General features: G+C 37.9%; 1 protein-coding gene across 1 annotated transcript in view; it reads right to left on the bottom strand.

The window, feature by feature from the left end:
- dab1a (DAB adaptor protein 1a) overlaps positions 1 to 14,467 on the bottom strand; it is a 521,576-nt gene that overhangs the window by 78,054 nt on the left and 429,055 nt on the right.

Raw genomic sequence — 14,467 nt, 5'->3', positions numbered from 1 at the left:
GCATGAAGGGAAGAGGTCGGTTTCTAAGTAACAGTTCTGTGTCCGGGTCTGGTGTGGGGTGATAGGAATGATGAAAGCTGAATATTACTTTGAGCTCTCACATCAAAGTGGACATCTATCAGCCAATCACGGCTTGGAAAGATCAGGTGGCCCCTCCCACACCTTCATCACAAAACCTATAACTGGATAACCATGCTGGCCAATCGATAAGCCTCCAAGGATATATACCAATTAACTGGCTCATGCTCAGTAAAGCAAAGACAAACAGACCCAATTAGGTGTGAGCCTGGAAATTTGATCAGCGGGCAAAGACAAATAGACATTTACCAAGACGCATAGGACCACTAAAACACACATTTCGCGCACACTGATGGCATATACAAAAGGAAAGGTAAAGGGCACAGGTTTCTAACGGTTCAATTTTAATAAAGCGACAATTAAGGAACATCAATATAAAACAACACATTTAAAAACAACAGAAGTCAACTCAAAAGGCTGTACAAACAAACAATAAACACCCCCAAATTAAAAAAGCATGTTGTGAGTAATTATAGTGGCAGCAGCAACAACAAAAAATATTAACCAATAATTATTTATTTACAAAGCATGTTTAAAAACAAAAATTGTTGGCCAAGTTTTATTGTTATTAACAAAAATATTTTTGTTGTTATAAATATAATGATTCTATTTTTACAATAAAGACATTTAAAGTTAAAAACCTAATTTAATTATTAAAAAGTTGGGCCTAAAGGCCGAAATATTTGAAATTTTTACACATATACGTAAAGGTCTGCGTACAATGCAAGTGACAAAATGTTTGTTATCATAAGAGTGCGCACTAACTGTACGCACACCGCCGGATTTTTTAAACCTCTCGTACATTGTCTGCATAGGTCGCACATGCTCGTACAGAATCATGTAGTATGTAGGCCATGAGAGGTAGCATAGCTTAGCATAATCCATATATATGTACACTAGATGTCGCCTTGGCTACGGCAGTTCATTGGACCGAATGCGTCAAACAGAGCCGCCATCTTGAAACAGGGGAATCCCGCATCAGCGTCATTGTAGGCAATGGTGTAAAAGAAATAAAATCACCATAAATCGTCATGAACGCGATTTTCTTGGTTTTCTTTTGGTTCGTTTCAACAGTCAGACGTGTATTTAGCATTGAGTCCAGAAAAAAATAAAAGTTTTGATTTTATGAAAATTTACTTTTTCTAACTGTAATGCATAGTGCTAGTAGCCCTTTCATCCATGCGCAGCACAAAAGTCCGGCATCGTCCATGAATTCAAAGTACAGGCGGAGATAGCAGCTTTACCTAGATACTTCCTATGACAAGACCCCTGTTCAAAGATGGCGGCGGTTTTGACGCATACTCAGAGCCCCAAGGCGACATCTAGTGTATATATCTATGAGCATAATCCATTGAATCTGATTAGACCATTAGCATCGCGCTCAAAATGACCAAAGAGTTTTGATATTTTTCCTATTTAAAACTTGACTCTTCTGTAGTTACATTGTGTATTAAGACCGACGGAAAATACAAAGTTGCGATTTTCTAGACAGATATGGTTAGGACTATACTCTCATTCTGGCGTAATAATCAAGGACTTTGCTGCTGTAACATGGCTGCAGCAGGCCAATGGTATTACGCACTGCCCAAAAATAGTCCCCTTGGTAACTTTCAATAGCAGTGGACTATTTTCAGGTGCTGCGTACTATCATTACGCCTGCTGCAGCCATGTTACAGCAGCAAAGTACCTTTATTTTTACACTAGAATGAGAGTATAGTTCCTAACCATATTTGCTTAGAAAATCACAACTTTTAATTTTCCGTCGGTCTTAGTACATAATGTAACTACATTGAGTCGAGTTATAAATATTTAGCGTGATGCTAATGGTCTAATCCAGTGGTTCTCAATCCTGGTCCTGGAGGCCCACTGCTCTGCACATTTTGTATCTCTCTCTTATCTGACAGACTCAGTTCAATTAAATGAGATCTCTGCTAATGAGCTGATGATTTGGATCAGCTGTGTTAAATAAGGGAGACATGCAAAATGTGCAGAGCAGTGGGCCTCCAGGACCAGGATTGAGAACCACTGGTCTAATCAGATTCAATGGATTGTGCTAAGCTATGCTAAAAGTGCTAGCGCCAGACCCGGAGATCAGCTGAATGGATTCCAAAACAGTAAAAATCAAATGTTTAACTTTAGGGAAGCTGGAAAATAAGCATATGGCAAAAAAGTGGAGTGTCCCTTTAAGCTGGATTCAAAAGTTGCAATTGCAAAAGTATAAAAAAGAGTGTCCCAAAGTTTACTTTAAACAATACAGGGGACAGACAAAAGTAGTTAACTGCAAGGCCTAGGTGACCTAAGGACAGCTTATGGATGATGCAGACTGTATATTGCAGTGTCGGATCACACTAAACCTTGACATCAAAACATACATTTCAAAATTAATTTAAAAACTATTTGAAAAGCAGTGAAAAATGTCAGCACATGATACAATTGTGTAAGATTAAACCAATCAATCATTCCCCATGACTCACCCAACATCCACCCCTTTTGTATTTCTGCCTCACCTTTACCAGTTTGACATTTCTCTTTCTTGATTTTTCTGTCACTTTTAGCTTTATTGTGTCATTGTGGTATTGGTGGTGTCTAATGTTGATCTTGCTTGTACAGTACATACTCCTCCATACTGCTCTCTGTTGAAGCTTAATTGCATTTTTCAATATACATAAAATGCACACTTGCACACGGTAAAAATACACACTTGAGAACTAAACAAAATACATGTTGCACCATTAAAGTGTTTTTCCAGAAAGAGGAAGCTCAAATGTTACCTTATGCTTGTTCTCATTTTTAGAGATTTAAATCAGAAACTTGTTTATGGCCACTAGCACTGTATACAGTATGGTGACAAATATGACACAGTACAGCTTTCACTTTAAGCACCATGTCTTCCAAAGTGAGTATAGTGCCTCTCACTTTCAAAAGAAATTTGCAAAATCATTAATCTAAAGGAGTGGTGAGGAAAATAGCTATGCGCTTCTAGTGCAACATATATCAAAGCACTGACACAACGTGGCGTTAAGCTAAAGTAAGAAACAAGGCTTGATGAATATCAGTCGCTCCTTCACATTCACGCACATACATTAAGCAGTTGATGAAGAGGAGCGGATATTTCATCAAAAGTGATTTGACAATGAATTAACTCTTTGAGGGTCACTGCACACATAATGCAAGGACTTTGCTCATCTTTCTTTACAAACAGCCTGCTTTGTCATCGAAAAGGTTGTTAGTTCATGCATGTAAAGCAAATGACCTTATACAGTGTGTTTGTATGAACACTTGGAGTGAGTCAATTCTACCTCGATTCAAGATCCAAGTCCACAATGATTCTCAATGGGTACGTTTACATGCAACCAAATAATCTGTTTGTAATCGTATTGATGGCTCAATCAGATTGAAAAGCCTTCATGTAAACACCTTAATCAATATGATTATGGTCAATCGGATGTAAATTTCGATCGTATTGAAAGGGGTGGTGTAGTCTGATCTATGCATGTGAATGCGTGAAACATGTTATTCTCTGTAGAATAAAATAACATTTTTAAGCTCTACACACAGCGTAGCACTTATCTACACTGTCAGAAAAAAATGTCAAAAAATGTGCCTAGCTGTGGTATTTCAAAAAGTAACCTCAAAGGTACATATATTTTTTTAACACCATTCCAGCATTGATGGCTATATTTATGGTGAGAACCAGTTAATTCACACATTTTAGGGGAGGGACAATTTGACATCTCCAATTTACCTAACTTGCATATTTTCCACATAACCATCAACGTTGGGATGTTAAAAAATAAGCGAAATGTCCCAAACCCTAACAAAAATATCAAATTTAAGAGAATTTCTGCTTAAAACAAACAAGCAAAAAAAAAAATTTGCCAATGGGGTAAGAAAAAAATCTGAAATAAGTTTAGTTTTTTCTTAAAGGCAGTATAGGCAGGAATTATCTAAAAAACTTTTTTACAAATTTGTTTAAACTGACCTTTCACGACTGTTTTAAACAGTTAATTTTTTCCATTCGGGACGAAACAAATGATTGGCTTGCGCGACTATCACTCTCTCTTGTGACCATGGCACCACCCCTGTTGCTATGGGATCTGCCCACAGATGCGCACACTTGATTGATTTGAACATGCAAGAGGCACGAAATCGAAGAGCAAAAGTATGGCAGAGAAAGAGCATTCAGAACTCACAGTACCTGCATATCTAGTCATCGAAGGCAAAAAAAGGAATAAACGAAGAAATCAAACGAGAGTAAATATCATGTGGCTTTTCTTCGAGTCGACGATGCGGTAGCGGTATCGTCTCCGGAGTGTAGTCCTCATCAGAGTCAACAATGCTTTCATCACAGAAACTCTTCCATGCAAAACACTGGCTTAATAGTGAGTACTAAAAGCCATCCTATTTGTTTATATTCATAGTGATAAAGGTGTATTATTACATGGGATTCTGACATGATGTTACTACATGCACCGCGCTCCTTCCTCTCCGCTCATCTGAGGCGAATGCTTCTCCCAGCAGTGACGGTCAGCGTAGCACGTTCATGTGTTTTGGGGCGTGGCTTTAGAATAAACCCAGAAGGGAGGGGGTGGAGTGAATGGAAAAATGAGCTGTGTTTAAAACAGTCGTGAGAGGTCCACAGACACTCGAGTTTTATACTCTCTTTTTCAGAGTACTTACATAATACTTATGTATTGGTATATAAAGACAGTTTAAACTAATTTGTAAAAAAAGTTTTTTTAGATAATTCCTGCCTACCCTGCCTTTAAACACTTTTCTTTAAAAATGTTTAAAAACTAGACTTATTTTTTATGTCATTTTGCTCATCATCTCAGCATCTTGATTTTTAAAAAAATATAAATTTTTACTGAAAATAAGACAAAAGTATTTTTTTCATCTTGTATCATTGTTTGTATGGCTTTCTTGCATTCTCTTGCTTCTATTTTTGCCCGATGCCGGACTATATTGCGTGATCACACCTGAATCGCGAGATCTCGTGTTGTGATCTGGGCTGGTCCAGCAAAACATCATAATTTAACGTCATAATGGGCAGAGACAGAACTAGATATCGCACGATCATCACAAGAATTTGCGAGACCTCATTGGTCCTCTTCACTTCAGCACGCAGCCCCGTAAACCCGCGAGTTAACTTGTCAATTAAGAGAAAAATCTTCCCTGCCAATGACGAGTGTTTCTGGCTTTCCGCAAAACCGCTATTATCCACCAGGTGGCGCTTTTCCGCAACTTATACAACCCGGAAGTATTGCCCTAGCGCAAACAGCTGTAGCCGTTTCTCAATGTCAAGGATACTTCCTTGGCAGGACAAGTCCTTACAAGTCACTTCCTTCAGAGACTAGGCGAGGCTCCTTTTAAGCATTCGGAGAACACGTTAAATGGAACAGGCTAGCAAGTGCACGTCATTACGTCATTGCGTGATTGAAAGGTGTGCTTTCGGTGCTGCGCGCATAGGATTGTGGGTGATTTCAGCGCGTAAAGAGCGCGAAGGATACAAATTTGCATCCTTTCCTGTTTATGGGATATTTCTTGAATGAAGGACTCAGTCCTTGGCTGAAATTTCGAGGATCCTTGACATTGGAACAGTCCTTCGACGGACATCGATGACATAGCATCCTCGAAATTCTAGCTTCCGAGGATCCTTCCTTGACATTGAGAAACGGCTAATATGTCCGTGTATGTTTGAGGATCGCTCTGAATCTGATCTCTATGAAAAGTCCTTCAAAAAATTTAATTATCTCACTTTTTTGCTCAAAATTTGGTGTTTTTGAAGAAACCTACCCATATTTGAAAGGTGATAAGAAGATAAAATAATAAGGGAAGGATTCAACTTTTTTTGTTTGAAAGCAGATGGTCTGTTCTTTTATTTTATATATTGTATGTTTATATATTTTATAGAAGAACATTTTCTAGAAGGTATTAAACTTTTTTTTTAAATCATGAAAAATGCTAGCGCTGCATGGCAACTTTAAAAAAAAAAATGCTGGTGGGAAAAGAGTTAAAGGTTACTGCTAAAGTAACAGCTTGGGATTCCTTTGACCATGTTTTTCTGACAGTGTATAATGTTTTTTTACCAGGTATTAAAATCATTATTTATAAATGTAAAATTCAAATGCCAAATATGTGGATTTATTTAGAATAATTCGAACACACACAAATTATTAGGTGTACTGTAGTGGGACCACTTTTTCTCCCACTGACAGCTATGGAGACTTGCATATGATTGATACCTCTAGCTGTCCCTTAGTGGCAGGTCTGAGAAGAATAAACACTTTATTTCCCCATTTCAGACCACTGCACCTGTACAGCCGGCAATTATTTATGCCAATCTCCGAGACTGAGCATTGACGGTAAATAAGTGACCATATGATGTATTTGTGCCTGAAGGCTGCCAACTACACTGTCCAAGTCAAGATGTCCTAAAATGAGCACCAGCTCTCTACCCTGCAGGGATCCAGAGTCCTTATTCAGGACAGTACGATGTTTTATGGAGTGAAGTCTGGATCTCACCGACTCCCATGGCTCTTCAAAATAAGGACTTCTGGTAGTAAGCAACAGTACATCGAGCTGTTGATGGTTAAGACACAGGTTCTAATTAAAGGAGGGCAGAAGACCTTATGGCATGGACTGTTAACTGCCCCCTGGTGGCTAATGATGGAAGAATTCGTTGCTCCCATCCAATTCTCTATAGTTTTGGTCTTGTTGTCCAACCCAATTATCTTAACATCCTTAAAATAAGATAAATTTATTTGAGAAGTGCAATAATACAATAATTTTGTCTTCCTTTCAGAGGAATCTATTAAATTTGGAGATGTTTTTGCATTGTCATTCCCGTGGGTCCACCGATGTGTCCAACATTGTATCATCACATTTATTTAAAAAGAATCTGTAAGTTATGGAGCACAAAACTAGACATATATGGGTTTTTTTTTAAAGCTTAGAACCTCACCCAGTCCAATTAATTGTGCATTTATGTTACATACTGATCAAGAAAAATTTGCATCGTTGCAATTTAGACAAATAGTAGAGGTGCATTTAACAAACCGGATGATGTTGTATCATGGAATTTCACTGCCCATAGTATTTTAGTATTAAAACATCACTACCATTATTAATAAAACAACTCAAAATGTTTGGTCTAATCTATTTTGATCACATTGTGCTAAATACCATCAGGCAATAGCAGGCGCCAGTGTTTGGTGTTGTAAACCTCTCCTTGATTTATTTATTCTTCTAGACGAAAATGGAAATTAATTAATGTTCCTTCCGAGAGAAGACTCGATAGTTGTCGTTTGAAGTTGCTTAAAAATGTCGAGTGTGTTAGACTTCAAAGAATATCACGGTTTAATCCCCCCGTCCAATTTAAATCTGATAGATCTTAAATCCCCTCAAGTGAGATGCGGTCGAGAGACAACACGAGAAGCCGTGGACGCAGAGGGATGTGCACATAAATACGCACGTACATACGTTTGCATATATTACTGTAACATACTGATGTAGGTCACTCACTGCAGTACAACGTGCTCTCAACATGCATGCCAATGCAACTGGCTTTACTTCATGAATACAACATCACGTATTGATCCCTGATAGTGCAGTATATAAAGACGTTTATTTCAAAGGTGTTTGAAGTCTGTTATTTAAAGAAAGAGAAGAAGGGCAGATATAAAGAAGCTTATATGGTAATCTGATGAGTAATAAACATCAAAGTATCTGAGATATCTAATCAGTGAGTGGTCAAAATGGGTCAGTTCTCTATGGGGTTTAATCTTTACATTACAGGCTAAGAGAAGATTTGTGTGCCTGCCTGCTGTACAATTATCAAGAATCATTTGAAAACTACTTTGTCCCAAGAAGTGGGCTCAATCTAATATTTAAAGGGGACCTGTTATGCAAAATTCACTTTTAAATGGTGTTTGAACACAAATGTGTGTACACAACCACACTATTATAATACAAATACCCACTTCATTTTTTATCACCGTAAAACTGTAAGCGTCTCCCAGATCAAGCTGATGTGATTCCCAGCTTGGGAATTCTGAAGACTATCCTGAGCTCAGCTGGCAACAGAAAAGCCAACAGACATGGAAACATTTAACCTACAAAGAGATCTATACTACTAAATAAATCGAACTAAAAATCCAATTTATCCAATATTATTATAATATTATATTGATCCAATGTTATCATGAAAAGTTGCTTACAATGACTTTCATCACAGAATATGCAGTTAAATTGAGTTTTTACTAAAGAAACATGTTTATTGTCACCAGAATGGTGTGGTTACTATTTAAGGTTACATTTGCACATTGTTAATTGTTCTTAAATGTTATTCATTTCATGTCATACTTTTTTGTTAGTTTATAAATTGTTCATTTTATTTTTTCTTTATTTCTCATTGATTTATGCAGATTATGTAAAATTTTATTGTACACAGCTAAGCTGCAAATGCTTATTCAATGCGAATTTATTTCATTATTTGAAATGGCAGTAAAGCACATTAAACCTAAAACTGAAAGACAGACAGAGATGTTGCTGTGAGCCTATGAAATTAAACAAAAATCTGAGCTGGATACTGAAATGTATTCTCTTCTCTAAAATTTTGCTTGTGTGCAGTATGTGAATTACACTGTAAAAAAGGATTTGTTTTTTCTACTTAATAAAGTAAGTGTTCATGTTGCCTTAAATTTGTGCTGCCTTAAAACAAAATTTGAGTTAATTCAACTTCAAAATATTAGTTAACTAAAAATATATTTATATATTTTTAAGGCAAAATGTAAGGCAGCATGAAAACTTAAAGCCCTATTTTAACAATCTAAGCGCATGATCTGCATTGCGCAAGTTCACTTAGGACAGTGGTCGCTCGAACTGATTTTGCCAAGTGGTTGATGTCCTCAGGGCAACATATTGTGTTGACCCAAGGACAACATTTTTCTAAATAAAACCTAAACCCACCCCAAACCCCAACCCTAACCACAACCAAACCCTAAAATCAGAGGGACATGATAAGTGAAAAACAATGGTCTAGAAACACCTAATCCTGGTTGTAACCTTAAACTTAAAACAAACAGTAAACTTATTTCTGAAATCTGATTGGTTGATTGATATGTTGTCCCAGGGTCAACATAATGCTGCCCTGAGGACATCAACCACTTGGCAAAATCAGGAGAGCCGGCAGGGGTCACCAATCCTGGTCATGGAGGGCCGGTGTCTCTGCAGAGTTTAGCTCCAACCCTTATCAAACACACCTGAAGCAGCTAATTAAGGTGCTTCAGGTGTGTTTGATTAGGGTTGGAGCTAAACTCTGCAGAGACACCGGCCCTCCAGGACCAGGATTGGTGACCACTGACTTAGGGCATGTCCGAATCCAAGTTTGTTAGTTTCGATGGAAAAAATGGCCGGCACATGGTCTAAAAGGGCTGTCCTTATTTTCTTAATGAGTAATGGGCTTGTTTTGGGCATAATGTACAATAAACCAATAAGAGTGCCATCTCCCATCCCCTTTAAAAGCCAGTTGCATTCGCGCCATGGCAGATTCCCAGATTTACAGTGACTGCGTTTACATGCAGCCAATAACCCGTTCAAATCCGGAATATTAGCAATAACCCGGTCGCGCACGTTCATGTAAACACCGGCAAAAACCCGAATATGCTCATATTCCTGTTTTTAAAATCCCGAATATTACCCCTGGGTTACCTCTTTTCTAACCCGAAATTTTGGTCATGTAAACGCGCATCGGGATATTCCCATCAAAAGGAACATTGATTTGTGTACTGCGCATGTTTTATTCGCAAGGAATCTTGGTCTTTTGAGTAGAGGAACTTCTTGTATGTGCCAAAAAAACATGGCGAGAGAAATGCGCCACACTTTTAGAGGAGGAAACCAATTGCAACAACCGCGTTTTTCACGTTAAATTAATATATAGCTATTCTTGTTTTTCAAAGCATACATGTATAATAAAGGCCAAATAGATTGTCAGTAGTTATGAGAGTAACTTGTTTTTTTGTGTGAATTTGAATTCAAAATGTAATACTATGCTATTCATATTTCGTTAAATACAGTGAATGTGTGAAAAAGTTAAAGATGACAAAATAACTGTAGCGTCGTCTGCATCTTGATGCAGTTTCTAAGATTAAAATTACTTTAATTTAACTGATCAACACAAATACAAAGCGGCATCTTAATAACTGATTGCTTACCAGCATTAAAACCGTATTTCTTTGTATACAGCGTCCGCTCCGTGGATAAGGATGTTGCAATAACACCGGTGGCTTTATTATTAACTGACTGGCTACTTATACCTGACATTTAGATATGAAAGTTTATCATCAACAGTACCTGCGTGAAACATTATGAACATTGGTGATCATCTGCCGACTCGACTGTTTCTGCACGTCTTCAGTCCGCTTAATTAACGTCTTTTCGTTCTATCCGTCTGTACTTTTTTACGTGCATGTATTTCTACATATTTTCGGCCAAGTAACACTCAGGATATAATGTAAGTTATTATAGATAGCATATACGCTTGTTCTGAAAGGATGACAATTATAAAAATTATCCATCCACCTTAATTTAGCCAAAATAATGATTTATTCGTTTTCAAACTTTATAGATGTTAATATGATTGAAAATGCCATAAATAAATATTAATTGCCTTCTGTAAGCTATTGCATTCATTTTGTACATTTATAGGTGCATAAATACTGTCTAATTTTAATTTCTTTAAGACACTGTTGTCTTCTGTATTTACCGATGATCTGTAAATTTGCACTTAAAAACCTTCTTGTTAGAAAATTGTTCTTCAATTAATTTTTTTTTTTCAAAAATATATTTAGCTGAAGGCTAGTATATAGCTTGTTAATCTTTTTATCAAAAAAGGAAAGACATGCAACTTAGCCTACCCTGCTTCTACATCGGTGCAGCTTTAAATAATACCTTTATTTTAGTAAATGAAGGCAGTAAAACCGCAAAGCGCACTAGTGAGCCACGCAAAATCACAGCATTTACCTTTTAATCACAGTTTACATCAGGATATTGCCAATTCCATGTATACAGGGGTAACTCTCTCTGCTCACGCATGTAAACGGGTTATTCCGAATGTTTCAGAAACCCGAAACCCGACCTTAACTCGACCATAACCCGAATATTGACAGCATGTAAACGTAGTCAGTGGGTACGGAGAGTATTCAGACCCCTTTAAATTTGTCACTCTTTGTTTTATTGCAGACATTTCCTAAAATCAAAAAAGTTCATTTTATTTCTCATAAATGTACACTCAGCACACTATCTTGACAGAAAAAAACAGACATTTAGAAATTTTTGCACATTTATTAAAAAAAGAAAAACAGAAATATCACATGGTCATAAGTATTCAGACCCTTTGCTGTGACACTCATATTTAATTCACATGCTGCCCATTTCTTCTGATCCTCCTTGAGATGGTTCTACTCCTTCATTGAAGTACAGCTGTGATTAATCAAACTGATTGGACTTGATAAGGAAAGGCACACACCTGTCTATATAAGACCTTGCAGCTCACAGTGCATCTCGGAGCAAATGAGAATCATGAGGTCGAAGGAACTGCCCAAGGAGCTCAGAGACAGAATTGTGGCAAGGCACGGATTTGGACAAGGTTATAAAAGAATTTCTGCAGCACTCAAGGTTCCTAAGAGCACAGTGGCCTCCATAATCCTCAAATGGAAGAAGTTTGGGACGACAAGACCTCTTCCTAGACCTGGCCGTCCAGCCAAACCGAGCAATCGTGGGAGAAGAGTATTGGTGAGAGATAGGTAAAGAAGAACCCAAAGATCATTGTGGCTGAGACCCAGAGATGCAGTAGGGAGATGGGAGAAAGTTCCAGAAAGTCAACTATAGAGTCAGGGCTCTATGGCAGAGTGGCCCGTTGGAAGCCTCTCCTCGGTGCAAGACATATGAAAGCCCACATAGAGTTTGCCAACGACTCCCAGACTATGAGAAATAAGATCCTTGATCTTTTTGGTGTTAATTCTAAGTGGTATGTGTGGAGAAAACCAGGCACTGCTCATCACCTGCCCAATACAATCCAAACAGTAATACATGGTGGTGGCAGCATCGTACTATGGGGGTGTTTTTCAGCTGCAGGGACAGAACGACTGGTTGCAATTGAAGGAAAGATGAATGCAGCCAAGTACAGACATACCCTGAAAAAAAAAACTTTTCCAGAGTGCTCTGGACCTCAGACTGGGCCGAAGGTTTTCCTTCCAACAAGACAATGACCCTAAGCACACAGCTAAACTAAAGGAGTGGCTTCGAAACAACTCTGTGACCATTCTTGACTGGCCCAGCCAGAGCCCTGACCTAAACCCAACTGAGCATCTCTGGAGAGACCTGAAAATGGCTCTACACCAACGTTTACCATCCAAGCTGACAGAACTAGAAAGGATCTGCAAAGAAGTATGGCAGAGGATCCCCAAATCCAGGTGCGAAAAATATGGCGGAGTTTGTAAGCGGAAAAATTGTATGCAGGGGAAGACCAATAGTTTAAGATTGATGTTAAAAAATTGTGTTTCATGGACGCACAAATGGAAGCAAATACTTTGCTATTTAAACAAAGTGGTGCTGGATGTGAAAATGATAACTGTATCACTTAACTGTTTAAAAACTTTTATACTGTTGAAACTTCATATATTCTTAACACCATCTAGACTTGCCTATACTAACATACACATTGTCCCATGTATCTGTGTACCAAGTTGACTATGACAGTTTCTTTAAATAACATGTGATCCATCAATAGCTGTGGCAACCCTAAGGCATCGCCTGCGGCAGCCATGACCCTTGTGCTCCCACAGGCCCTTGTACTTCAGTTCTCCCTTCTAAATCTCCTTTACCTGCCTCCATGCTGTCACTTTCAATTGAAGCAGTCATTCAATAAAATGTCATCCCATATACGTCAGTATCTTAGTCTACCTGATCCAACTGTTCCTCTAACAGACTCTTCTCTGTATGAGACTATGGGTATTTAACCCTTTGTTGTACTCTCTTTAACTTTCATTTTGTCTGACAAGTGACATTTTATTCAGAATGGTAAAACATAAGACAAAGTCTAGTCCATTCTGTAGCTAATTTGGGACCTTAAACAGACCACTTGAACAGGAAGACATTACCTGATATCTTTTTTCCTGTTTTTTAAAACCAATACTAGTCCTTTAGTTTGATTTCAGCTTTCATTTCCCTATGGTTTCAATCTTGACCTCAGTCAATAATAAAAATATCAAGGTTATATTTTCACCGAATGTTCTTTACATTATTTAAGATGATTTAAAAAAAAAGACTTCAGCTGGGGTTTCACAGACAGGGTCACATAATGACTGTGTAAGCTCTAAAATGGGCAGCACCTTTCAACAAACAGTGTACATGTAGATCTTAATTAAGGCCTAAATCTCTAGTTTCAACAGTCTCTTGTGTTTTGGTAGCTATGATAACTTTTGTCTGTTATCTTTGAAAAACTCTGTCCACCCAACACCATGTATCAATTTCTCTAAACAAAATGGCTCCATAGTTGAGTTACAGGGCCTATAACTCAGCACTAAACACCATCCCACTGGTGCTCACTCGCTCCCAGTACTCATCATTTACTTTGTGAAACACTGAACCACAGGAAAATAAAAAGCTACTCTATCACAGCAAAACAATAACATCAGGTAAACACAGTGAGGGCCGAGTGGCAATAACAAGCATCACAATAAAGCAATAAATCTTTAATATTCTCCCCCGCCCCAATTCTGGTTTCTAATGCACATTTGGAGACAAGAAGATTGCCGATGTGCAGCGAGGGAGAAAAGTCTGCTGCTTTGGAAAGGCTATTTGACTGTGGCTGGAACGAACTTTCGTCTGTAAGCACGTTTGGGTCCCTTCTTAATAGAAAAGCGCGTTTTAATAACGGCCAACAAGGCCTGCGGGAGACGTATGTATAAACTCAACACAACCAGCTCTTTTATTCAATTATTTGCCATATCTGATATAAAGGACAATTTATCAGGAGAAAAATGCTGCTGTGCGCTTTTTTATGGTCACAAAATTTAAAGGAAACCGAGAGTGATATATTTTACTTATTTAAGGAAAATAACTTGATGTTGATATGACTAGAGCATGTTTATGTCATGAATTCATATTTTTACAGAAGCCCTGCTAACCTATTTAAAGGGGACATATCATGAAAATCCGACTTTTTCCATGTTTAAGTGCTATAATTGTGTCCCCAGTGCTTCTATCAACTTAGAAAGGTGAAAAAGAACAACCAAGTAACTTAGTTTTGGTAAACCATTCTCCGCAAGCATGTGAAAAAATAGGTAATTGAAATTTGGCTCCCCTTGTGATGTCAGAAGGGGATAAT

The sequence above is a fragment of the Misgurnus anguillicaudatus genome, chromosome 18 (genome assembly GCF_027580225.2).
Source record: "Misgurnus anguillicaudatus chromosome 18, ASM2758022v2, whole genome shotgun sequence".
Taxonomy (NCBI): domain Eukaryota; kingdom Metazoa; phylum Chordata; class Actinopteri; order Cypriniformes; family Cobitidae; genus Misgurnus; species Misgurnus anguillicaudatus.
This window is presented reverse-complemented; position numbering and strand designations above follow the sequence as displayed.